The sequence below is a fragment of the Notamacropus eugenii genome, chromosome 2 (genome assembly GCF_028372415.1).
Source record: "Notamacropus eugenii isolate mMacEug1 chromosome 2, mMacEug1.pri_v2, whole genome shotgun sequence".
Classification (NCBI taxonomy): Eukaryota; Metazoa; Chordata; class Mammalia; order Diprotodontia; family Macropodidae; genus Notamacropus; species Notamacropus eugenii.
This window is the reverse complement of record NC_092873.1, coordinates 460,594,743-460,619,701: the sequence shown is the minus strand read 5'-3', so window position 1 is coordinate 460,619,701 and position 24,959 is coordinate 460,594,743. Positions and strand designations below refer to the sequence as shown.

Here is a 24,959-nt window from a genome sequence, read left to right as displayed (position 1 = left end):
GTTATGGATATGCTTATTTTATTCCACAAATCAAAAATAAAAATAAAATGTATGGCATTTGGATTTCTGCATTTGATACTAGGAACATAAGACTTAAGAAGGAGAAAGAGAGAATAAAAGATAATGGACAAGGTAAACTTCATTCTAACTCACATAACAAAACAAAAAGAAGATGCAGCTTTTCGTTTTTAAACCAAAGGATGAAGGAGTGGAAGACTGCAAATGGAAGAGAGTTGGGGAAGGGTAAATCTGCCTTGTATATGTACTCCAAGGCAGTGTTGAGCCGGGAAGATCTGACAAAAGCCCACAGCTCTCCTCCTCCTCCAGTAACTCTTCAGTTGCTTATAATAGTGTTGAGGACTGGTGTGGTGATTGACTCCAGGCGCTTCCTGAAGGGATAACTCCCATGGGCCACCTTTAGGATTCTTGGAAACCAGCTGCTTTTAGTTTTCTGGTATTAACTGCTATGCCTGCATATCAAGGCATTCATATCCAAAGATGTAGACTAATACCAGTTGGCTTTTATAGAATCCTTTACAATTTGCAAAGCAAGGCATGGAGTCCTGTGTCTCTCTCTTCCCATTTGAGACTCACATACAAATACTAAAGGTGTTTATTATTAGCCCCATTTTACAGATAAAGGAACTAACACTCAGATTTGCTCCAGGTTACCCATCTAATAGTCAAGTCAAATTCATAAGAATTTATTAAGTACCTAGTATGTTCCAGGCATTGTGGTATGCACACTGGGGATACAAAGAAAGCAGGGAAAACAATCCCTGCCTTCAAAGAGCTACTGTCAAGTTAGGGAAACAACATGCAAACAAATATGTATAAACAAGATATATACCTCTGGTGTGATAGCTCCAGGATGTGATTCCTGGTACTGGAGCCTGGGGCTGGTGGATCTCTTCGTCTTGGGAGTTCAGAGCTGAAGTGTGCTAAGACAGTGGGATGATTTCACTAAATTCAACATTGGGATAGTGAGCTCTGAGGGAAGAGAATGGATCAGGAGGTTGTCTAAGCAAGGGCAAATCAGCTTAGGTCAGAAAGGGGAGGAGATCAAAGTGGGGCTCAACTATGAGTAGCCCTGTACTGTTAGTCTAGGTCTTCTCTTACCTTAAAAAAGGCTTTAAAAAAAAAAGGATAAACTGGAGATAATCTCAGAGGGAAAGCACTAGCATTTAGAGATCTGGGAAGTTTTCTGAAGCATGTAGGATGTCAGAAGCAAGATTTAAATTCCATTTTTCTTGACTTTGAGATCAGCATTCTATTACTTGGCTACTATAGACTAACTAGTTCCAAGCCCCGGTCATACTTCACACAGCATCCTTATCAAAGGCCTTGTATCAATCTACTCTCTCTTGCCTCTCATTCTCCATTCCTTTAACTTTCTGGACCAACGGGCATCTCTCTGGTCACCACTCCTGATCTGCCACTCCTCTATGAATAGTATTCCTTTTCCCTTTCCCTTCCCCACCTTCCTTCTTAGAATGTAAACACTTTGATGTCAGGGACTGGCTTTGCCTTTGAATTTATATCCCAAGGGTTTTTTCATTCACTCCTTCAAGTTGCACTACTGAGATTACAGATGATAGATTCTTGAACTCTTTATACAGGTATAAAAATCTTGCCTATTAAATTTTTTTTTTTATCTTGGAGTTGGTGGTTTGAGAATCACTTGAAATGTCACATTTAAAAGAAAAAAAAATATTCAGGCCCTAAGAGCCTTTGAAAAGAGTTGGCTAATTATTGATGAACTGGTTCAGGGAATAAAGTTTTACCTCTAAAAAGGATGTGTGAACAGAACTCCATTGAAACAAAAAGGTCTTTGCAATGTGTTTCAGTTCTGTTAGAGGAAAAAATATCAAAAGAAAAATGCTAGCTATTATTAACAGAACAGGGCTAATTTTTTATTTAAAAAAACCAGTGATTTTCAAGATTGGAGCTGAACAGCAGTGATACTTGTATTAAAGGAAAGCATTAGAAGGCCACATTTCAAAAAGGCAGACTTCCCTTTCAGTCATGGATGATTACTAAGTTATTTCATTAAGGCAAATTATGAATTTGCTTTTCAATTAAGTGTCTCATCACTGTCATAGCTGTGATGTGTGTATTTCTATTTTCCAACTTCATCTTGGCAAGAAACATCAAAAAGGGTCGGATTCTCTCTAATAGCCATCCTCTGGGTTAGGTTATTGTTTAGCCCTATTGTGTCTGGGATCATTTGGCAGGGGTGGGGTCCTGAAATTTTCATATGGATCTAAACCAGGAAAGGGGTAGACGGTAGAAGGTAGAAAAAGGAGGGCCACAACAAATAGCATTGGAATAGGTACATTCTGCAGGCATATTTTTAAAGGCATCATACTGTAACGCCTACCCTCTCCACCAAAATCACAGAAAGAGAAAAATGACACTTCCCAGAGACTAGGAAATTGGTTGACCCTTTGGGGGAATTTACATAGAACAGTGGGAATTTCAAGTAAGTAGAGGGATATTTATTTTCCTGGCCCGTCAACATATCATGCCCCATCATTGCCTGGCACTGCCTCAGTCTTTTTGATCCTCAACACCCCACCGGTTGGGCAATGGGCAATGTACCATACAAAGTCCTCAAAACCAGCACTGCCTGCTCCTCCCTCTCTCCTTCCCTCCCTCTCTTCTAAAGCTGGCTTCTGTGGGAGACTCTGATGATTCATTCATCTTGCAGGCGGCTGCCGCTCTCTCCCCCCACCCCCCTCATCCAAGTAAAAAAGACAGTTTGTTTGCCTCGACTGGATTGGCCGGGCAGGCAGCTCCGGCCCAGCTGCGCTCCCCTCCTGGGAGCCCGAGATGTCAGGAGAGGACCGGGGGAAAGCAGGCTGCTGGGCTCTTCGAGTGCGGCCACTCTCGGCGTGGCTCGGTCCTCTCCAGCCATCCCCCGATGCGTTCGTTCCATCAGAGGGGCTGTTTCCCTCCCTCAGTACCCTGCCTCCATCCATCCCTCGCGCCCAGGTTACTGCTCAGTCCTTGATGTGTCCAGCCCACTGTCCTGCAGGTAACGAGCCAGTCAGCCAGTCGGTCTCCACCCGCCCAGCCCCTTCCCTTAAAAGCTGCGCATCCCTCGGTCACCGTCACCAATATCCATCCCCTAGCCTTTCATCTCAGTAGCCTCGCCCAGAGCGGATGGAGGGCTACTCGTTTCCTCGAAGTCCAAGAGGGTCTCCTCCCCGCCACTGAGTCGATCCCCCCCCACCGCCCCCGCTTCCTTAGAGGCGGCCTTTTGACTGTCTCATCTTCCTCCTCCTCCGCCTTCCTCGCTCTTCGCTGAACCTCCTCCAGCAGCCCGGGGCTACCCTCTCCTCCCCTCCAGCCCAGCTCCAGCCTGCCCAGTCTCCTTCCTTTCCGGGTGCGCCTTCTCCGTCTCCCTTGGCCCCTCCCCCGAGGGTGGGGAGAGGTGGATGCAGGAGCTGGAGGGGAAGGGAGGGGGAGAGGCGGGTGGGCGGTCGGAGGGTGGGGGAGTGCCTGGCTGCTCCCGCCCCCTTGAGTGAGTGACTGGCCGGGGAGGTTTCTCTCGGCCTCCTTCCCTCCCTCCTCCCCTCCCGCCCGCCAGCTCCCGCTTGCTCCCTGCCCACTCCCCAGGAGAGGACGTTCCGCGCTGCTGCCGCCGCCGCCGCCGCCGCTTCTTTCACACTTTAGTTGGGGATCTGTGTGCGTGTGCGTGTGTGTGTGTCTCACAGTTTCAAGAAAGCTGCCCGCGCGCCTCCCCCTCCCCACGCACGGAGCCCGGCTGGGGCGCTTTCGGCTTTTACTCCAAGCAGCAGGGGACGAGGGGGCGACCAATACACACACCAGGGAGGAGGAGAAAGAGGAGGAGGAGGAGGAGGGAGGAAGAAAAAGGAGGGGAAGGGGCGGGGGGCGGGAGGCTTGCCACCTTCAGCCCCCCCCAAGAGCCCAAGGTAAGTGGGAGCTTCATCCCGGGCCCTGGGGCGGGCGGAGTTGGCGGCGGAGCCCGCCCACGGCAGCACTGTCCGGGCATCCCGGGCTGGGCAGGCTGGCAGGGAGGGAGGCAGGCCGGCCTGCCTGCGGGGTGTCTGCCGCCCAGAATGGATGGGAGCAGCGGTGGTCATGCTGCTGCTGCTGCTGCTACTGCTGCAGCTGCGGGGGGCGGGGGGGGGGGGGGTGAGAAACGGGAAGGGGGGGGTTGCTGGAAAGAAGGGGCTGGGATGCTGCTGACGACTTTCGTCACGTTGAGGCCTGGGTGGTTTGTGTTTAGACACCCCTCCCTTCCCACCCCCACGTCCCCGCCGCCCTCAGCCGTTTTCCTCTCTGAGCATTGCATGTAGCACCGTACTTTGCAAGCTGGAGCTCGGGGAGTGTGGAAGGGAAGAAAATTCAGATTCTTACCATGGTCCCTCTGTCCCTTCTCTCTGCCTGTCGATGCATTTCGTGCAAGGTGGTGTGATCTTTAGGATTCCTAAAGTTTTTGCCTTTTTTTTAAGGTGGCTTATTTCCGTGCATCTGTTTTTCTCCCTCCATATATAATTAATGCCCATTCGAGGTAGCATGAGAGATTTGTCTTGATTCAGGGAGTGGGGTGCTTGGTTATTGTACAGGAACAGATTTCATTCCCCTCTGCAATTTTCAAAGTGTCGCTCATTGCCTTTACTCAGCTGGATAATGTCCTTCCCTTGTTGGCAATCCTACACTCCCCCCGCTTCACCCCACCCCATCCCCATGGAGAGGATGCTTCTTTACACGCTCTGTGTGTGAGAGAGGTCGTTTGTTTTGCAGCGATCTGCTCTCTCATTCATCCACATTCTTCATTCGAATCATGCCTCAGACATGTTGATGATATTTTGGGATTGACTGTTTCTGTCCCCCCGAGGGTTGCATATAGAAGATGTAAATATGCACACACATTAATCTTGAGGTTTGGCACATACGCTTTGAGACAGAAGGGAAATCTTTTTTTTTTTCCAATGGAGAACTGATGACCTGGGAGTCGTCTTCCTTTGCCTATAGATACTGAGAATTGTTTTGAAAAGAGTATTAATAGACAGAGGATAAAATAGTGCCATAAGTTTTGCCGTTGAAAATGTTCCTGTTAAAGTTTCGTTCCTTGGTAACTCCTGACTGTGATGTGTGTGTAAAACACACACATAATCCAACTCAGTGCGTGTGAGTTCAGGTAAACTAACATATTTATATGTTGTAGTAGTTTCTAAGAGGGAGGACAGCCAACACAGCTTGGTAAAAAGACCATGGCTTTGGAGTTAGAATATTCAGGTTCCAGATCTAGCTAAGTCATTTACTATTTGTGTGACCAAGTCACTTTTAGCTCTCTGAGTCTGTTTCCTCTTCTGTAAGATGTGGATAATAATACACTATCTACCTCATTGCCTTGTTGGAAAGAATGTACTTTATAAACCCTAAGACACTTTATGGATTTGAGCTGTGGAAAGGGTTGAGACTGACAGCTACTTCATAGTGGGTCCATACAATGGAAGCCTCACCCTACCACTGCTTCTGAAGAAACTTGTATTTAGGGGAGAGCAGAATTGAATCATAGGTTCATAGATTTTTTTTAAAGGACTGTAAGGGACCTCAGAGGCTGACTAGTTCACCTCCTTGTTTTACAGATGAAGAACAATTACTTCTTGTTTGAAGAGAAGGCAGCATTTCTGCAGGACTTTTGAGGCTTTAGTACTCAAATTTGATATACACTATTTAGTTCCATTAAATATATATATATAAATATACCATATTTATATGTATATACACATATACATACATGTAGTACCACATACAGTCACAGCTTATATCTAAGTAGTCCTGTATCTCTCTGTCTGCTTGCTAGATGTCTCTCTATCAATATCTTTCCAGAACTTTGATCTAAAACTGAAGTCATCCCTTTACCCCTCTCCCCAACCTCGCTGTTAGCATCTTCCCAGTCACCCATACTGAAAACCTCACTCATTCCTTCAACATCTAGTCATTCTGCCTCTTCAGTCTTTCTTCCATCTGTCCCATCATTTAACTCACACTGTCAAGGCCCTTGTTCAAGCCCTCAATACTTTTTACCTGGAATATCATCATAAAGCTCATTGGGCTTCCTACGTCCATTCTATCCTCCACACAGCTGCCAAAGTAATCTTCTCACTACATAGAACTGACCGAGTCATTCCACTGCTTAAATCTTTTAGGGGCTCTGCCTTGCCTGTAAGGTAAAATTCAAATGTTTTAGCCTACCATCAAGGTTCTCTACCTCCTGCCTTCTTTCTGTATTTCTAGCAATTACCTTCCCAACCTTTTTAGATATTATTCATTTTCACATATTCCCTGAGTTCCAGCCAAAATGGACTGCTATCTCTTCCTCCATCTGTCCTTTTTCTACCTCTAGGCATTCATGAGGGCCATTTACTTACACACCTCTGACTTGAACTTTTCTTCCTCAAAGTTCAGATGTTCTTTTGTATATGATTCCCTGATCCTGTCCAACTGAAAATAATCTTTCGCTCAAATTTTCTTCTAGCACTTTGCCTGTCTCTCTTCCTTGCCTTTGTGACATTCTGCCTTGTTTCATACTTATCTGTCTATATATCCAGTTGGTCCCCCACTGGATTAAGAGCTCCTATAGGATCAGGAGTGTTCATTTTCAAGTTTGTATTCCCACTACCTAGCACAGGTTCTTGCAATAGTAGTCCCTTAATGTTGACTGAGTTGAACATTTGCATGTATATTAAGCCAGCCAGTAGAAAAGTACATAGTTGAATGTTTAGTAGGGAATTAAGATGAGAATAAAAGGCAGTGTGTGTAATGGTTAGAGAGTTGCTCTGTGTTCACAAAGGTCCTGCCTCTGATATATACTGGCTGTGTGAGCCTGGGAAACTCCCTTAATTTCTCAGTGTTCTAGGTAACTCTCCAAGACTATGATGTGTTCACCTGAAGTGGTAGAAAGAGTTCCTTCACCTGGGAATTCCTTATCTCAGTAAAATAATAGGCTCAACCTTTACCCCTAAACGAGTATGCAAATAACTGTAATACAAAGCAGTAAGTGGCAAATACCAAAAGAAGTATAAGTATTACAATATCTCAGAAGAGAGAGAAGTCACTTGTAGGTGGAAGGAACCTAGGAAAGTTTCATCGAGGAGATTGGCATTTGAATTGGTTCTCAAGTGATGGATAAGGTCTTGATAGGCCATTCCAAGTATGAGTAAAAGAGTAAGAAACTTTGGTTTTTGTATTGGACTATTCCTTCTTCCTCACCTTTCATGGTTAATCCCTTATCAAGTCCTGTCTTTAGTCTCCTCTCTCTTTCAACTGTCACTGATACAGTACAATTATCATATACCTGGTTCAAGGCAATTTCCTCTTAATGGGTCTCTTCCCCACCCTACCCCCTCCAACTCATCATTCATAATCCTATCATTACCAGACTCATCTTTATGCATATATCTTGTCATGTCACTTTTATTCTAAAATATGTTCAATTGCTGTCTATTGTTTAATAACTAAAGTTTGTACTACTTGAACTGGTATTCAAGCCCCTCTACAATTTATTGCTTTCTTCCCTCTTCACATATTACATGCTTCAGCTAAACTGGGCTATGACATGTCCCCTGAGATAATATTTGCAAAACTCTTTCCACAATACCTGGCCCATAGTAGGTATTTAATAAATACTTGTTTTACTCTACTTCTCTTTTCTCTGATTACACCCTGACCATTTTTGCGTCCATATTTTCTCTCATGGCATTCCCTAAACCTGGAAAGGCCTTCTCCCCTGTTAAATTCCTACCTACCCTTTAAATCTCAACTGAAATTTGAACTGCTCCATGAAACCTACCCTGATCTCCCTGTGTAACCACTTTCCCCATGGATTTTGTGATGCATTTAACAATTAATATCATGTATTGTAAACATTTCTATATCTCTCATTCTCCTACCAGACTATAAATTCCATATGGACAGAGACTATTTGTTACCTCAACTTTCTATCCTCATTGCCCTAGGACAGTGCTCCATATAAAAGTACCGGGTGTTCTGAAAGTCTTCTTGTGGTTTTGAACCTTAATGGCTTAAAATTCATTAAGATTTTTGGGGTACCCTCTATACAATAGCTGTCTGTATTGTTTTTTGAATTACATTGCTTGCTGAATTGAGAGCAATTGAAGCTATCTGTTATTGGAAATAATGGAAGATAATGCTGGAAAGGTATATGGAAGCCAAAGCATGGCAGGTCTTGGATGCTAGACTAAAGGCTTTAAACTTACTTCAGTAGGCAACAGAGACCCATAAGATTTTTAACTGGCTGAATGACATGACCTGAGTTGGCAGCAGTGTGTAAGATGGATTGGAAGGGAGAGAGAGTAGTGGATGTAGGGAGACCTAAAACACAGATGTGATGGTTTTTGTGAAGTGGGTCTTTATTCAATAAAAGCTGAATTGAGACTGACTCCCCTCCCCATTTCCCCCATAATTTCATACTTCCTGCTGTGACTGGTCCCTGAATGAATGCTCAGCTCAGTCACCCAGTTGTATTTCTGTTTTCATCTCTTTGCAAAGTACAGTACAATGTGCCTGTCATTAGAAACACTTAACGCATTTCTTTCTACTGAACAAGCAGGAACTAGAACTTGATCAAATGTAGTAGGTGCAGGTCATTCTAATATCCTAACAAGACCAAAAACTCTGTGAACTGAGTCCAGAGAAAGACAGTACGTATGGATCCTGATTGTGGCACCATTTTCCTGCCCTTAGATGAGGGACCAAGAGATATATCTTTGGTTAATATGGGTGCAAAGAAAGGGAGACTAGGGTCTAGCATTCTCTTCTTTTACATAGATTAAAGAATCTTAGATTTGAGCTTCTTTACATCTTCAGAGGTTCATCTAGGCTACCCCCTTCATTTTACAGATAATTAACTAAGACCTGGCAAGGTTAAGTAACTCACCCAAGGTCACACAGTTATCAGAGGAACAGGAACCAAGGTTCTCTGACTCCAGAGAGAGTATGTTCTCTCCACTGTACTGTCTTTGCCATAAAAGTATCAAATTATCCTTACCTCTCCTTTAATAGTGACACTGTTTCACCTTGGGTAGAGTAAGCCACAGGGCCTTACTTGATTCATTTTTATCTAGTAAATAAGTAAGCATCCCATAGTCCCCTTTTGCAGCCTAACATAGATTTAAAGAAATAATTAATCGTTTACTTTCTGAAATATTATTAGTTTCCTAAAGTATAATGGAATATGAATCAAGAGAGTGACACGTGTTCATAATAATGTCTTATTTTTTGTCCAGTTCTCTAATTTCTGAAGGGTGCTGATTATATAACACATTTTGATGTCCTAACATGTATGTTCACCATTTCCTTTGGTAAATTATTAATAAACATGCAAAAAGAGTACTAGCTTGAGCTTAATCTCCATGGTGCTTCTTTGCCATACCATACTTACTACACAATTCTCTCTTCTGTTTTTTTGGGGGGGAATAGGGTCTGAACTTGTAATTTCTTCTTTGTAAAGAAATTCCAGTGTGGAAAGCTCTCTGATTTAGGCTTATAGAATTCATTGATCTAGAGCTGAAAGAGACTTGAAAAGGTTGTCTAAACTCCCTAATTTTACAGGCTTTGAGAAACCAAACCCCAGAGAAGTGAATTGACTTGCTCAAGGACACACAGGTAGTAAGTGATAGAACTGGGACTCAAGCTCAGTGGTCTGATGACTTCAAGATCATTGCCATCTTACTCTTGATTGTATTGTGTGGTTTCCTTTAAATTCTAAGAGTTTCCAAGGTAAAGTGTCCAAGGTGAGGGGAAAGAATTTAGAGGTAAAGTGACTTTCCTCAATCATACAGTTACTGTATGGCAAAGGCAGGGTTTGAACTTCCTGACTCGTAAGTCTCACCTCTGTATCCACTATTGACTCAGGTTTGTTCTTAACTATTATAAAAATCTACTAATCCTGAGTGTGGTGCTTTTTGGATGTCAGTTCCAATTCCTGAAGGATATTGCTTTCAATATTTCAATCATTAATTTGTTACTGGACACTCCTCCAATTCTGCTGTGTTATAAGAGTCCTAGGGTGTGGCTGACCTTTTCTACTCAGACTCTGTGTAAGAGACTCCCCAAGCTGGAAAAGGGGAGCATGACTTACTCTGGGTACAGTCCAGAATTTAAAACACATGAATCATCAGCAAGAGACCTGGTGGGCCCCAAACATGAGAAGGCTCAGTTCTTGGACTTGCTTGTTGGAAACTTTGTAGTTATACAGGTGTTAGGTATTCTCTGTGGCCCACGAATGGAAGTAAACAGGTCACTGTGTTCTGCACCAGCTGGCCTTCAAGAGCGGCCCCTAGCAGATCACATTACAGTAATTCAGTCAGGAGGCTGCAGGAGCAGGGAACAAACTGAAGGAGCGAATGGTCAAAGGCATTGAGCCCCAACCCTGCCCCAAACTTCTTGGACATAGAAAAAGAAAAAAAAATACTTTACGTTCACTACATTTCCCCTCTATTGTATTATAGGGCTCAAGCATATTAAACTCAGCACATTTTAGGTAGTTTAAGGCATTGGACCCAGACCCTACACCAGGGTGGGTATAGACAAAATTTAGACTTGTCTAAAGTTCAAATATATCTTATCAGTATATTCATGCTACATGTGATGGAGCTTCTCCCATTTTAAAAGCCAACCTCACACAAATATCCAAACATACAAATGAGACAAATGAGTGATTGCATTAAAAAAAGAATTCCCATTAGGATTCCTTTAGATTGTGGTGGAATCTTTCATAGAGTCTGAGAAGCACAGGAAGAAAAGGGGGGCTTCTTTTTTCTTGACGTGCTTGGGGGCTTCAGAAAGATAAGATATGATAGCTACATGACATAAAAATGGTTGTTAAAAGCTCTGAAATAATAAAATCATGAGATCATAGATTTAAAAGCCAGAAGGGAACTTAAAAGACATGTAGTAAAGCTCCCTTATTTTACAGATAAGGAAATTGAGGCTTAAAGCACTTGCTCAGGGCCATACAGGTAATAAATGTCCAAGATGGGATTCAAACCAACATCCTTTGACTGCAGAGCTAATGTTTTGTTTTGTTTATTACATTTAGCCTCTCCAAAAAGAACTTAACTTATTTGAAAATTTTAATCTGTCCGGTATTGCAGTCAACTGTCTTGTTAATTCAGGAATTGTTAACTTTTCTTAATTTCATGAAAATAATTCATATATTGTTCACTTGGATTTGAGACTTGTATCATAGGGTTTATAGATGGAGATCATCTAGCCATTTCCCTTATTGTATACATGAGGAAACTGAGGCACAGAGTGGTAAAATCAACTTTCTCAGAGTCACACAAGTAATCAAGGAAGTAATCGGATTCCAACCTAGGACCTATGAAGTTGAAGGCCACTTTGTCATCCACAGTACACATCATGCTGTTTCTATCAACATATGTCTTAGCAAGCAAATGGCCTTTCTTGCCTCATACAACTTGAATGAGGAGTGCTTATTTAAGGTTAGCTTTTAAAATATGAAAAGTGGATATGACACAGACTTGTTTCATGGCATTGCATTAAGCTGTGAGAAGAGAAGGAAGAGACTTGAGAGTAGGAAGGATTGTCATGATGTAACTATTTAAAAATTTGTGACAGGTGTAACTTGTAAGAGATCATAATTCAAGAGCTCATCTAAAGTACCATGTGAATTATGACTTGAAAAAGAAAAAAAACCTTCAGCAGTCATCTAGTTTAAACACACATGGCCTTTAGCTTACTTCTCCATGTTACTGCTGCAACAAGAAATGGCATGATGTGCTGTGTACATTGTGTAATTATGACTATAGAAGTTGGAGGTAGTCTGGCTTGCCTTGTACCTTTCAGTTCAACAAATGATTGGGTACTTATTCTTTGAAAGGCACTGGGGATGCAAAAGAAAACAGAACAAGGTCCGGCCCTCAAGAAACTTATATTCCATTTGTGGGTAAAGGATGGAGCAAGATAGATTCAAAGTATCTGTAAAGTAATACAAATAATTTCAAGATAGGGAGACTGCTAACAACTGGGAGGATTGGGAAAGGCCTTCGGTAAGAGGCTGTATCTGAACTGGGCTTTGAAGGGTGAGCAGGGAACGTACCTTTCAGTACATGTGAACTGTAGAAGTTTATGCAGCAACAACCAGATGGTGACAGTATCTTAGTTTTGTGCTTGGAAGATATAGTCCCTAGGTTGTGATCTATCATTAAAAACAGCACAGAGACTAGTTTTCTTTGTACAAATAAGAAAGAGTCTGACCCTCTTCTACTGTGATGTGGATGTTGAGAAAACTAGTATGCATTGTATGTCATAAATGTCTTGGAAACTGGTCAAATGTTGACTTCATAGTTAATACCTGCACAGAAGTTTATTAAAGGGTTTATAGAATATCTCAGGTGAGTTTCTCATATATTGAAAAATGTTTGACAGAAAATCTGGCATATCAAATACCTCAGTCTCTGAATTATTTGTGTTTCTGGTCAAAAGGCAAGGGGCAGATCAGACAAAACAAAATAATACCCTTTGGGACATGTTTTGATTTGTAGCCAATAACTTGTATAGTCCGCTGTCATTACAGAACAGTAATGCCTAGACTTCACTAGTGGAATCTGAGTTTGGTTTTCTAGCCCCCAAAATGAGGGGAGAACATTTTAGTCTTCCAAAGCAGTCCATCTTTGTCAGATCCAGAGTCCAAGTCACACAATTACAGTGTGCCATGCTGAGGGCACATAGAATGCGCCTGATTCAAGGCAGGTTAGCAGAGAAGATAGCTTTATTATAAGCAAAGCTCAGGAAATCCCATGTTCAACAAACAGAGAGAATCAAGGGCCTAGCTAGGATTTGGGTGTCAACCTTTACTTTTTGTTTTTTTCTCCAAAGCTAGTCAGTTCAGAAGGGGGCACTGCTTCTTCCTTTCAAATCAATGAGGCAAGGAATTGTTGTATCAAGCCACCAGTGTCCACAGCAACTTTCTACACCATGGCATCCCTCCATCTGGAAGGGCTTCTGATTTTTCCACCTTATACTTCATCCTCCTTCTTTCCTCCTTTCTAAACCCAGCTTCATACCTTTTAAATCTACAAACCCCTCCTGCTTTTCTGCTTCTTTTTTTGCCTATCACTTAGCCAACTCCCTGACCAATTATTTTTTCAAACCTTTCACCATGCCTTAGACCAATACTTTTAACTCATCTCCTCCTACTTCTCCCCCCTCTTCATTTTCTTTATCCACATCCTTGCATTTCCTTCTCGTTGTCAGTTACTTCCTTCTGCATCTTTGCCTCATCCTTTTTCTGTCTTCCTTCTCAGAGACTCCTTCTTTTCCTGTCTCTTAGCTCCTCCCTTTATGCTTTTACCAATTTCACTGCATCAGACCCTCTGGTCTTTCTGCCCACTACTTGCCATTACTTGTTCTGTACAGCTCCCATGTCCTGGGGCAACTTGCTTACCATAGTCTTGAAGGCAGCTGTCTTTTACTATGTTCATTACTTTTAAAAAGTGGAACGTTAAGCAACAGTACTATTCTCACTCAGTTTCAGGGATCTGTTTTTTGTTTATTTTTTTCTAGTATGTTATCACTTTGTTCCCTTATATTTTCTGTTGTTGTTCTTCGTTGCTGTTTTTCCTAAGGCTGTTAACTGTTAAATAAAAAGCTAAGCTACCTTGGGTCTTTACCTCTCAATCTTTTCCCCACTTTCCTTTGATTAACAGAAAAATTAGAGGTTTTTAGGATTTTCTTTTTAAAGTACAGGTAACAAATCTTGACAGTAGTTTAAAACTTTACCAAATAAAGTAATTGAAGAGGTTTACCAGAACTCACTGTACAGTAGCAGTCACTGATTACAGAGAAAGAGAGAGAGAGAGAGAGAGAGAGAAAGAGAGAGAGAGAGAGAAGAGGAGAGAGACAGAGACAGAGACAGAGACAGAGACTGAGACTGACTATTGGATTGGATTAATTGAATTTCGGTGGGCCCGCCTATATTGGTTGATTGGTTAAGTGTTACCTTAACTTGAACTGACCTAGTTTTTCTCCTTTTGTTGTGGTATTTATTTCTTTCCAATGCGTTCAATGAGCCTGGCATAAGATCATAAGACAGCTCTGTGAGTTGAGATCGTGCAGCGCATAGTGGTCTCAAGCGAGGAAATGACGCAAATTTTTGTCAGTTTCCCCTCCAGGATTTTAGAATACACAGTGTTACCAAGAGTTATGAGGGCAGAACTATGAGGGAACATTGTATGCCTGCTCACAACATACAAACTGGAATAGTTTAGGGTATAAATAGCTGCTCTTTTCAAGTGGAACCCACTACCAGTAAGAAGAATATCCCAGAGTTCTGTAGGGCTCTTTGGGAAAACATTCTATAAGGCACAGTAGGCCTGCGGTGGCTTTTAAGGAACAACTTTCTTCTGAAGTTGACCATTTCACCCACATGCTGAGGTTGTTAGAGTAGGATTTTTGTTTGTTAGACAATATGCTAAGACAGCCTGTTTATGTTTCACCTCACATAGTGAACTAGCTGCAGTTTTGCTAAGAGAAGAAACCTTTCTTTTCTGATAAGCCATTTCCCAGGTAGAGAGGGGAGGTGAGGCAAGGCTGTAGTCTGCCCCCTTGGGATGGATGTATTTTTAGGAGCTGTCTTAAATACTAGGGGTGCTCAGAAATGCTATGGTATACACTGTTGCTTGTAACACTAGTTTTCAAATACTAACATGTTACATTGGGTTGGGTTTCTTTTTCTTAGTGCTTTAAAGGCAGTTGTATGTTACATAGTATTTTCTTTAGTGGAAAGAAATCAACATTCAGATCAAAGCCAGGACATTCCATGAGTTTCCTTGGCTTGCAGTCTGTTTTCCAACACAACTATTTAAAGACATGAGAAGTTACTATAACCTGATTGACATCCATATGGGATCATGGATTTAGAGCCGGAAATGACCTTCGAGGTCAGAAAACCCAACCTTTTCATTTTCTAGACGGAGAAACTAAAGTCTAGAAATAGGTAGTAAGCATCTGTCTACCTTCACAAAAACAATTTTTCCAAGAGAATTTTTGCAATAGTTATTGCATTTAAAAAAGTTAGAAGATCAGTTAAAGTCAACAAATACTTATTAAAAACTTACTGAAAGGAATAAAAGGAATGTCCATTTGCTGATTAAAGTTGAGGAATTTAATAGCAGATAATGAAGGAAATCACACAATCCAGGAATGTTTTAGGAGTTGCTTAATATTTGCTGAATATGCAAATATTCCAGTGACTGTACTATATATACACAAGAGATTCTCTGCTCTTTGGGACTTTAATCTCTTGTGGTGTTATAAAGTGGAATTTTACTTCCCTAAATGGGAAGCTTGGGATAACTCATTAATTATTTTTGCTATAGTGAATAATTGTGATGAGTGTGGAATGGTAGAAAGAGGGCTGGCCTTCACAGCCAAAGACCTTAGTTCAAATCTTGGCTCACACACTTACTTATTATTAGTCCTATAATCCTGGGCAAGTGATTTCATTTCTCTGAGCCATTTCCTTGGCTATAACATGGGCATAATTATCATAGCACTACCTACCTGAAAGGGTTGTTGTGAGCAAAGTGCTGTGTAAAACTTTAGGTAGTAGATAAATGTAAGAAATCCTAATTATACAAAAACTGCTGAGTGCTTTGGGCACCTTGAAATATGGAGGGTGGGGGAATGGACAGAAATAATGTCTCTGCAAGATAAAGTCAGTTCCCAGAGGTCAGACTAATCTTTCTAAAACCTTATTTTCAGCATATCACTACTGCTTAGATATTTTCACTAGTTTCCTATTAATTACCATATCAAGTCTTAACTCCTCTGCCAAATTTTGGAGGTCCCACCCTTCTGTTCCCAAATGTGGCCTTCCCTTCTTACCTTTCCAACATTATTTAACATTCTTCCTTGCAACACAGTCTATTCTGGTCAAGGTGGCTTCCCTCCCTATTCTGTGAGCATGCCACATTCATGTTATCTTCCTCTCCTGGAGAAACCTCCCCTTTCACCCTAAACTGGAATGATCACATCTCTATTCAGTTAGTCCAGCTGCAGAAAAAGCTCATATACTTGGGAACATCTGTGGAACAGGGGAACTACCGTTGATGTTCCACACAGGGACCACGCCCCATGCCTTCAGCTACCTGGCAAAAAAGCTATACTTGCCATCTGGAAGCGTGGGTGCCACCTGCCACCATGAGAATCAGTATAAAATATCTACCTTGATCTTTGATCTCTTCCCCTCTCCAGCTTCTCTTCCTCCTTCTCCTCCCCTCCATTGTAAGAAAATGCTAGAGATGTAGCTAACCATACTAGTGAGAGAGAAAGCATTGGGGAAACTTTGATTTGGACTTGTTCACCATAAAACTCTGTCTTGCCTTGAGATTACAGTCCCCTTTTCTCCTATTTTGTAAGTCTGTTTTGTTTTCTCCTGGGTCAATGTCTTGGGTATGGCCATTAATGTCAGTGGGAAAGATGTTCCTTTGTAAGCCCTTGCATATATGCATATATATGTGCACATACAGACATATACCCCCCACACATATATGCAAATATATACATACATACACATCACTTAACCTTTCTCAGTTTGTTTACTTCTCTGTAAAATGAGAATAATAGTAGCATCTACCTCGCAGGGTTATCATGAAGGCCAAACCTTTGCAGATGTTAAAATGCTATATAATTGCTAGCTATCATTATTAATAATAGCATTAATAATAATTTACCATGAGTTGATAAGTTTGATAAGTTGATAAGGATGAGAATTAATCTTGGCTCAGTTCATTTACTTTGCTTTTAAAGATTTTAAAAAAGGGAATTTAATAATAGTACAAAAAGTGTGTTCAGCAAGAAAGTAGCATTAACTCCATTTTATTCAGTTTCTCTGCCTACTCATTTACCATGATGACTCTCCGGTAAGTAGCATGTGTCGAGCCTGAGGAAGGATCCACTATGTCTTTGTGTGTTGGTTTGTGTACATGGTTGACCAGAAAGATCAGTGGTTTAAGATTTTATATTTGGAACCAATTAACTCTCTTTAAAAATTTATTTTTGCATGCATTTATAATCTCTCCCTCTCACTGGCCCTCCCAATGAATAAAAACAAAACAAACAAAATGAGAAATAAAACCCTCCTCATTGACATGCAGTGGTCCAGGAAAACATTTCCACATTGACCTTGTCTGAAAATGTATGTCTTTCTCTGAATTTTGAGTTCTTCACCTCTCTGGTGGTGGAGCAGGTGAAGGTCTTGTTTAATGACCTTTTCTCAGCCGTTATCCTTTGTGACTTCTGAGCCTTAACATTGTTGATGACCCTCTTCTCCCTGATGCTCTCTAGGTATGCTCTAGGTATACTCTCTGAAAACTTCTCTAGGTTTTCATGATATTGCTCTTTCCTGGTTCTTTTCCTACCTGTCTTGACTGCTCCTTCTTAGTCTTCTTTGCCTGGTCATCACCCTGGTCACATCTGTTATTGGGGTATCCCCCAATGCTCTGTCTTGGGCCCCCTTCTCTTCTCCCTGTATAATACTTCACTTGGTGGTGTCATCAGCTCCCATAGTTTTAACTGTCATCACCATGTAGATGATTCTCAGATTTATTTGTCCTGCTCTAACCTCTCTCTTGAATCCTAGTCTCATTTCTCCAGGGGAAGCTACATGGCACAATGGGTAAAGTGCCAGGTCTGAAGTCAATAAGACTCTTCTTCCCAAGTTCAAATCTAGCCTTATGCACTTAATAGCTGTGTGACCCTGAGAAAGTCATTTAACCCTATTTCCTCAGTTTCCTCATCTGTAAAATGAGCTGGAGAAGGAAATGGCAACCCACTCCAGTATCTTTGCCAAGAAAACTCCAAATAGGGTGATAGTCAGAAACAAATGAAAAACAACAATAACTCACCTTTCCCGTTACCTATTACATCTTGAATTAGATATTTCATAGACATGTTAAACTTAACATTTACAAAACTGAACTCATATATCCCCTCCAAACCTCCTCTCTGCCTAATTTCCCTATTATTGTCCCAGGTTCTACCATCCTCCCAGTCCCCTAGATTCACAAACTCAGTCTCATCCTTAACTCTCCACTATCTCTCACCCTGCCCCCCCATATCTAATCAGCTGTCAAATTCTGGTGTTTCTATCTTTGTAACATCTATCTCAGAAGGCCCCTTCTTCTTGTGACACTGCCTACCACCCTGCTGCAGGTTCTTATCACCTGACACCTGGAATATTGCAATAGCTTGATGGTGGGTCTGCCTACTACAAAATCTCATTCTAGTCTACCCTCCACTTGTGTGTCAAATTGATCTTCCTAATGTGCAAGTATGACCATGTCACTCCCTATTAAGTAAATTCTAGTGAGCTCAGTGTTGCCTCCAGGATCACATGTAAAATCCTCCTTTTGATTTTTATAGTCTTTTATAATCTGGCTTCCTCCTATAGTTCCAATATTTTTACATGTTACACTCTCCAATCTAGTGACATTGACCTCCCTACTATTCCTAAAACACAACACTCCATCCAAGTGTTTCAAGGATGCTTATTCCAAGGATTTTCAATGGCTGTTTCCCAGACTTGAAACTGTCTCCTTTCTCTGCTTCCTGGCTTCTCCAGCCTCTTTCAAATGTCATTTAAAATCTCACCTTCTACAAGAAACCTTTCCCAGTTCTCCCTAATTTTAGTGCTTTCCCTCTGAGATTATTTCCAATTTACCCTGTATATCTCCCATTTATATGTAACGATTTGAGTGTTATTATAAGTGCCTTATTGCAGCAGGAACTGTTTCTTTTAGCCTCTCTTTGTATCTTCTTTGCTTAGCACAGTACCTGGTACACAGTAGGTACATAATAAATACTTTTGTACTTTTCCTCTTTCTTTAATTTCTTTGAGATAGATAGGTCTGGTAGTAGTATAGTTGGGCTATATGGTATGTACAGTTTAGTAGCTTTTTAGAAATAGTTCCAAATTGGCACCTAATTAACTAAATCCAAGAACAAACTTTATATGTAATGGAGAAAAGTTAGAAGTCCTTCTAATAAATTCAAGAGTAAAGCAAGAAGACCACTACTAGGTTTGCATCCCGAAGAGATTTTTTTAAAAAGCATATATATACAAAAATATTTTGTAGCAGCACTTTTTGTGGTGGCAAAGAATTGGAAATTGAGGAGATGCCTAAAAATTGGGGAATGTCTACAAAAGTTGTGGTATGTGATTGTGATGGAATACTATTGTGCTATAAGAAATGATGAGTAGGATGGTTTCAGAAGAACCTGGAAAGACTTACATGAACTGATGCAAAGTGAAGTGAGCTGAACCAGGAAAACATTGTACATAGTAATAGCAACAAAGTACGATCATCAGCTATGAATGATTTAGCTATTCTCAGCAATACGGTGATCCTAGATGATTCCAAAGGACTTATGAAAAAATGCTGTCCACTTTCAGAGAAAAAACTGATGTAGTCTGAAATGTAGATTATCTTTTAAACTTTATTTGTCTTTATTTTTATTTTTTTGATCTCTGTTTTCTTTTGCAATAGGCTAACATGGAAATATGTTTTGCATGTCTGCATATGTATAATCTATATCATTTTTTTTTCTTTCTCAAGGAGGGGAGAAGGATGGGAATTAGAGAATCTGAAACTGAAAAATTTTGAAATGAATGTTAAACATTGTTTTTACATATAATTGGAAAAAATATACAAATTTAGGAAAAAGAGTAAAGCCAGGATACCAGCTGTATATTTAACATAATGCTTGAAATGCTAGTTGTGACAATAAGACAAGAAATATAAATTGAGGGAACAAGTATGGACAAGAATGAAGCAAAATTATAGCCTTTTGAAGTTATGATGATTTATGGAGAAAAACCTCAAAAATAAACCAAAAATTAATAAAAATAATAAATTCAGCAAAGTTATGGGATATAAATTTATACTATATAAATCATCAGCATTCATTAATGTTTCCAGCAAAACTGAACATGAAGAACTAGAAAGAGAAATTCCCTTCAAAATGACCACAGAAACAATAAAAGTATTTGAGAATGTATCTACCAACATTCATCCAGAAACTATATGAGTTTAACTATAGGGTACTTTTTGTAGAAATATGGATAGACATACATAATTAGAGAAACATTAATTGATTATGAGGATGTCAAGTCAATATCATAAAATTGACAGTACATAAAAATACTTAAATTATTTTTGGGAAAGAGAGGACTAGCATTTATTAAATATCCACCATCTGCTAGGTACTTTGCAAAATGCTTTACAAATATCTCATTTTATCCTCACAATAGCCCTGTAAGGTAGATTCTAGTATTATCCCAGTATTTATAAGAAAACTTTGAAGCAGCCAGAGGTTACAAGCATAATTACCCAGCTAGTAAATGTGTGAGGCTGGATTTGAGCTCAGTCTTCCTAATTCTAGCATCCATGCTCTAACCATTGCAACACCCAGCTGCTGAGTTACAGCATTTACCCATTAAGTGCTGTACCAATCTCTGCAACCAAAGAAAAGTTTTATAGACCTAAAAAAAGAATTCATATGTAGGAAAAAAAAGATGAAAAATCTCAAGAATAATAATGAAAAAAGTGAGAAGGAAGAGGGGGCCTATCAGTATCAGATCTTAAGCTATAAAGCAGTAATCATTAAAACTATTTGGTATTGGTTTAAAAAAAACTGAAGTTGATCAGCAAACAGATCAGGTATACAAAATACAGAAGCAATCAAATATAGTAGCGTAGTGTTTAATAAACCTAAAGACTCTAATTACTGGGTGAAAGGCTCATTGCTCTATCAAAACTGACAGGAACTGGGATGACAGTTCTGGTTTTATAGATCACTTTAATAGCCTTGTTGCTTCCAATTTTGTTAATCCCTTTAATTTTCTGGGTTTCTTTTGTTAGGGATTTCTAATTTGTTGTTCAAGTTTTTTTTTAAGTTATATACTTAATTTGTTGACTTGTTCTGTCTTTCTTCTGTTAATAAAAATGCCTAGAGATATATACATTTTCCCCTAAGAACAGTTTCAGCTATATCCCATAAATTTAAGTTAATATACTTATATCTGAGTCTAACTTTTTTTTTTTTTTATGAATCTCCATCTATGTCTAGACATAGAGAGAAAGGAAGAGAGAAGATAGAGCCCCAGAGGCTACTCTCCCTTCCACCTATCTGAATCATTTGTCTCTTCAAGGCCTTAGGTCAAGTCTTACTTCCTCTGTCAAACTGTAACAATATCAGCAGACACTGATCTCATTCTTTGAATTCTGATAGCACTTAGAATTTGCATCTCATATGTCACTTAATTACAGGGTATCTTCTTTTTTGCTTTGTGCATGTTAATCTTATCTCCCCAACTGAATAATAAGCACCTTGAGGACAGGGACCATGTATTGATTTTGTACTTCCCTAAATACCTAATACAATGGTGAGCATAAAATAGGTATTCAGTAAGAATTTATGATTAATTGATTGATTCAAGTTATACTCCTGGTGAAATCCCAGTTTGATCTAGTTTCCCGAAGGATGATCCATTTTCTTACTTACACTGCAACAAAGTGATTTAGAAGGGTCCTTTGGGAAATGTTTTATTCTTTCTGCTTCCTCATCTTAGAGTTCTGTGGATGGCTGCTTTCCTCCCTTGGGCATGCCCCAGATTGATCTCTGCCTGTGGAGTCCCTTAGATATGGGCCACTCTATTATCTGGCAGTGTTGGTTGAGGGATTTAGTAAGTATGTGGGATGACCAGTTTTCCTGCTGCTTCCTTGGTGTATGCCAAAATATGGCACTGCTAACACACAAATAAGGACCACATGTATACCCTAAAGTCAGCTAGAAACAAACCAAAACCTTTTTCCTTTTATTTCAGTTTATGATACTTCAAGTTGACACCCTGGAGCATAGATTTGGGGAGGTGTGCATCCTTACTCATTCCACCAACTATTTTGCTGCATAATCCAAGGATTGAGTAAGACTTGAGAGGAGAGATAAAAGAGGCTTTCTTAGGCATGTGTCACCCTTCACATATGAAACAGAGGATACTGCTTATCCACCCTCAATATGACCTGGATTTTGAATTTTTTTTCTTTACAATAGTAGGGATAGATTTTTTTGTTGATCTTTGGTTTCCTTATGAGTGGTGGTACTATTGTATCTTTAGTTTGGCACTCAAGGCTCTCCATTATCTTACTCTGCTAACTTTTCTGGCTGTATTTTGTGCTTCTCTACATAAGATAAATTCATCACTGACCAGGCAGTAAACATTAAACACCTTAATACATGTTGTCCTTCCCTTCCAATTCTTGGATTGTGCTCCCCTTCTCAAAATGGACTGAACTGGAGATAATGGGTTCCCCTTAGTAGCAGGAGTTGTTGGTCAGGTACTGGTTGGTCTAGATAACCTTTCAGGTTCCTTCCAATTTAGTTTGCGATATTAATGAGCCAGTCCTTTGAGAGGGGTGGGATAGTTGGGTAAATGAGAAAATACTTCTTTTTCTTCAAATGCAGGACCCCAAGTAGGGACATTCAACAGATTATGGAATTAGGATAGATAAGGACACCATCTCCAGGGGAGAAGGTTAAAGGATGTTTTTAGAAAATGATCTCTTTGTATACAAAGAACTTTTACTCTGAACTTGATGAGCTCTTGTTACATTTTCCACTGAGGATGGAACAAGAAGGAAATAGGTTTGAAATAGAACAGAAAAGATAGGTGATAGAAGTAGTTTTTTGAAGTCTGGGGCTTTTTGCATGGCAGAGAATTTATAGAGATTCAGTTTAAAAAATATTTAAAAACAAGATAGATTTTTCCTCTATTTGAGGTAATTTACTTGTGGTCCTTCCTCAGAGGAGGGGGAGTACAAATAGAATACATATGTCTGAGAAAACTTAAAGACAAGGAGTGAACATGATCATTATCAGAACTCATACCTACAATGCTGTCAGGTTCAGAGAGCATTTTCCTCTTAACTGCAGGGTCTGGTAAGACACTGTAGGTAGCATCTTTCTTTATAAATGAGGAAATAGCAGCTCTGGTTGCATTGTCAATAGGTGGTAGAATGAGATTGAAGCCTAAGTTTTCTGACTTCTTATTTAGTTTTCTATTAGTTATAGAAGCACTGCTAAAAAAAATCTAGGAAATTTACAATTTGGCTTTTTGTTTCAGAAGTTGAAACACCTAATAAAATTGTTTAAATCATAAATTTTTGGTAAATATCTGTACTATCAGAGTGGGGTGGTTAGGTGGAAAGTGAATCATGTTGCTGCTAAAAAACCCCAATTTAATAACCCCTAAAACAATTACAGCTTAACGGAGTTTTTCCTTTTACTAACTTAACAAATGCCAGCTATTTATCAAGAAAAATGTTTATAACAATTAAGTTTTTAATGAGTCCAACCCCCTCATTTTACAGATCAGGAAACTGATGATCAGAGAGGTTAGGCAACTTGCCACAAGCACAGCCACACAGCTAGTATGTATTGAAAGCAACACTATATTATTTACTATGCCACCTTGACTCTCATTAGGTGGAACCATTAGACCCAACAAGTAGAACCAGGCCAAAATGGGAATGTGTAGTGAGGCTAGATAACTACCTGTCAGACATGTTTTATTAGATATTTGTTTTATGTATGGGTTGGAGAACATGGCTGCGCAGATTTCTTCCAACTCTCAAATCCTGTGATTTTGTGAAACCATGGTTGTATTATCCTGTTATAATTAAATTACTAGGCCAGCACTCATATCTATGCATCACCCCCCTCCTCCTCCCTCAGCCCCCCAATATTCCACTGATACTTTCACTCTAACACAGTGTATGAGGGAAAGGAGGTGGAGAAGAAGGCTTAAAGCAAGCACATTAAAATCCCAGTTACCTCAGAACTATGACTTATTCGAAGTTACAGGGAACTGATGGCAAAGTTAATTGGATTCTAGATCTTCTAACTGGCATTTCTTCTTTGCTCCTATCAGTGAATTCATCTAGATCACTGTACCCCTGTGACTTGGGAACTGAATGTTGCTCTTGAAAGCGCTAGGGAATCCTTGTTGGCTGCAGCCAGGGAAGCTGTTTCTAGAAACTAAAAACACATGGGGAAACTATATTGTGAAGTGCCCTCCTGCATTTTCTTTCCAAGAGGAAATTAAAATGTATATGAGGGGAAGGGATTGGAAGGAAACGTGATTGAGAAATGCAAGATCTGACTTGCTGTATCCCCAAAGAGTAATAGACTTGGGTCAGGAAGACCTGGTTTTGGGTCCTGCCTATTAGACTTATTAAGCTGTTATGACCCTGGGCAACTTTTCTAAGCCTGTTTCTTTATCTGAAAAATGTAGGTAAAAATAACTGTCCTACCTGAGTTGTAGAGCTGCTGTGAGGCTCAAATGAAATGTTTCTAAAGCTATTTGTAAACTTTAAAATGCTATACAAGTGTCAGCAGTAATTATTATGAATTTCCCACTCTTGAATCTTCCTTCTTCATAAACTACTTTTTAAAAAAAATTATGTTTCCACATCCAACAAACTTGCCTCACTGTCAAGTATCAAGCAAAATACTTTTTGTTCATATGGTCAAGGAGTGAGTATTTTATGATATTGTGAGAATAAAATACCTCACTAGGGTGGGGACCTTCTTTAGTATCCCAGAATTTGAGAGTTGGAAGGACTTTACGGTTCAATCAGTCTAAAACCTTTCATTTTATAATCTGAAGATACTAAGGCCCAAAGAGATAAAATGCTTTCTTTACTGTTAGTTAGTAGCAGGTCCATGACTAGGACACATCTCCCCCAGTGCTTAGCATAAACACTTAACTGAAGGCTTCTTTCTTCCCTCCCTCTTTCCCTCCTTCTTTCCTTCCTTTTTTCTTTCCTTTCTCCCTTCTCTTCCTTCCTTCCTTTCTTCCTCCCTTTTCCTTTTTT

At 40.1% G+C, this 24,959-nt stretch overlaps 1 protein-coding gene across 2 annotated transcripts in view; it reads left to right on the top strand.

Annotated features, from left to right (window-relative positions):
- The first annotated feature begins 2,841 nt into the window (after window positions 1-2,841).
- Window positions 2,842-24,959, top strand: part of C2H1orf21 (chromosome 2 C1orf21 homolog) — a 263,712-nt gene continuing 241,594 nt past the window's right edge. The window contains exon 1 of one of the 2 annotated variants that reach the window (XM_072648402.1): window positions 2,842-3,037. The gene's annotated coding sequence lies outside the window, so the exon portion shown is untranslated. Of the gene's footprint in view, window positions 3,038-3,528; window positions 3,939-24,959 lie in introns of those variants that run through there. The other variant, XM_072648401.1, reaches the window with a different exon arrangement.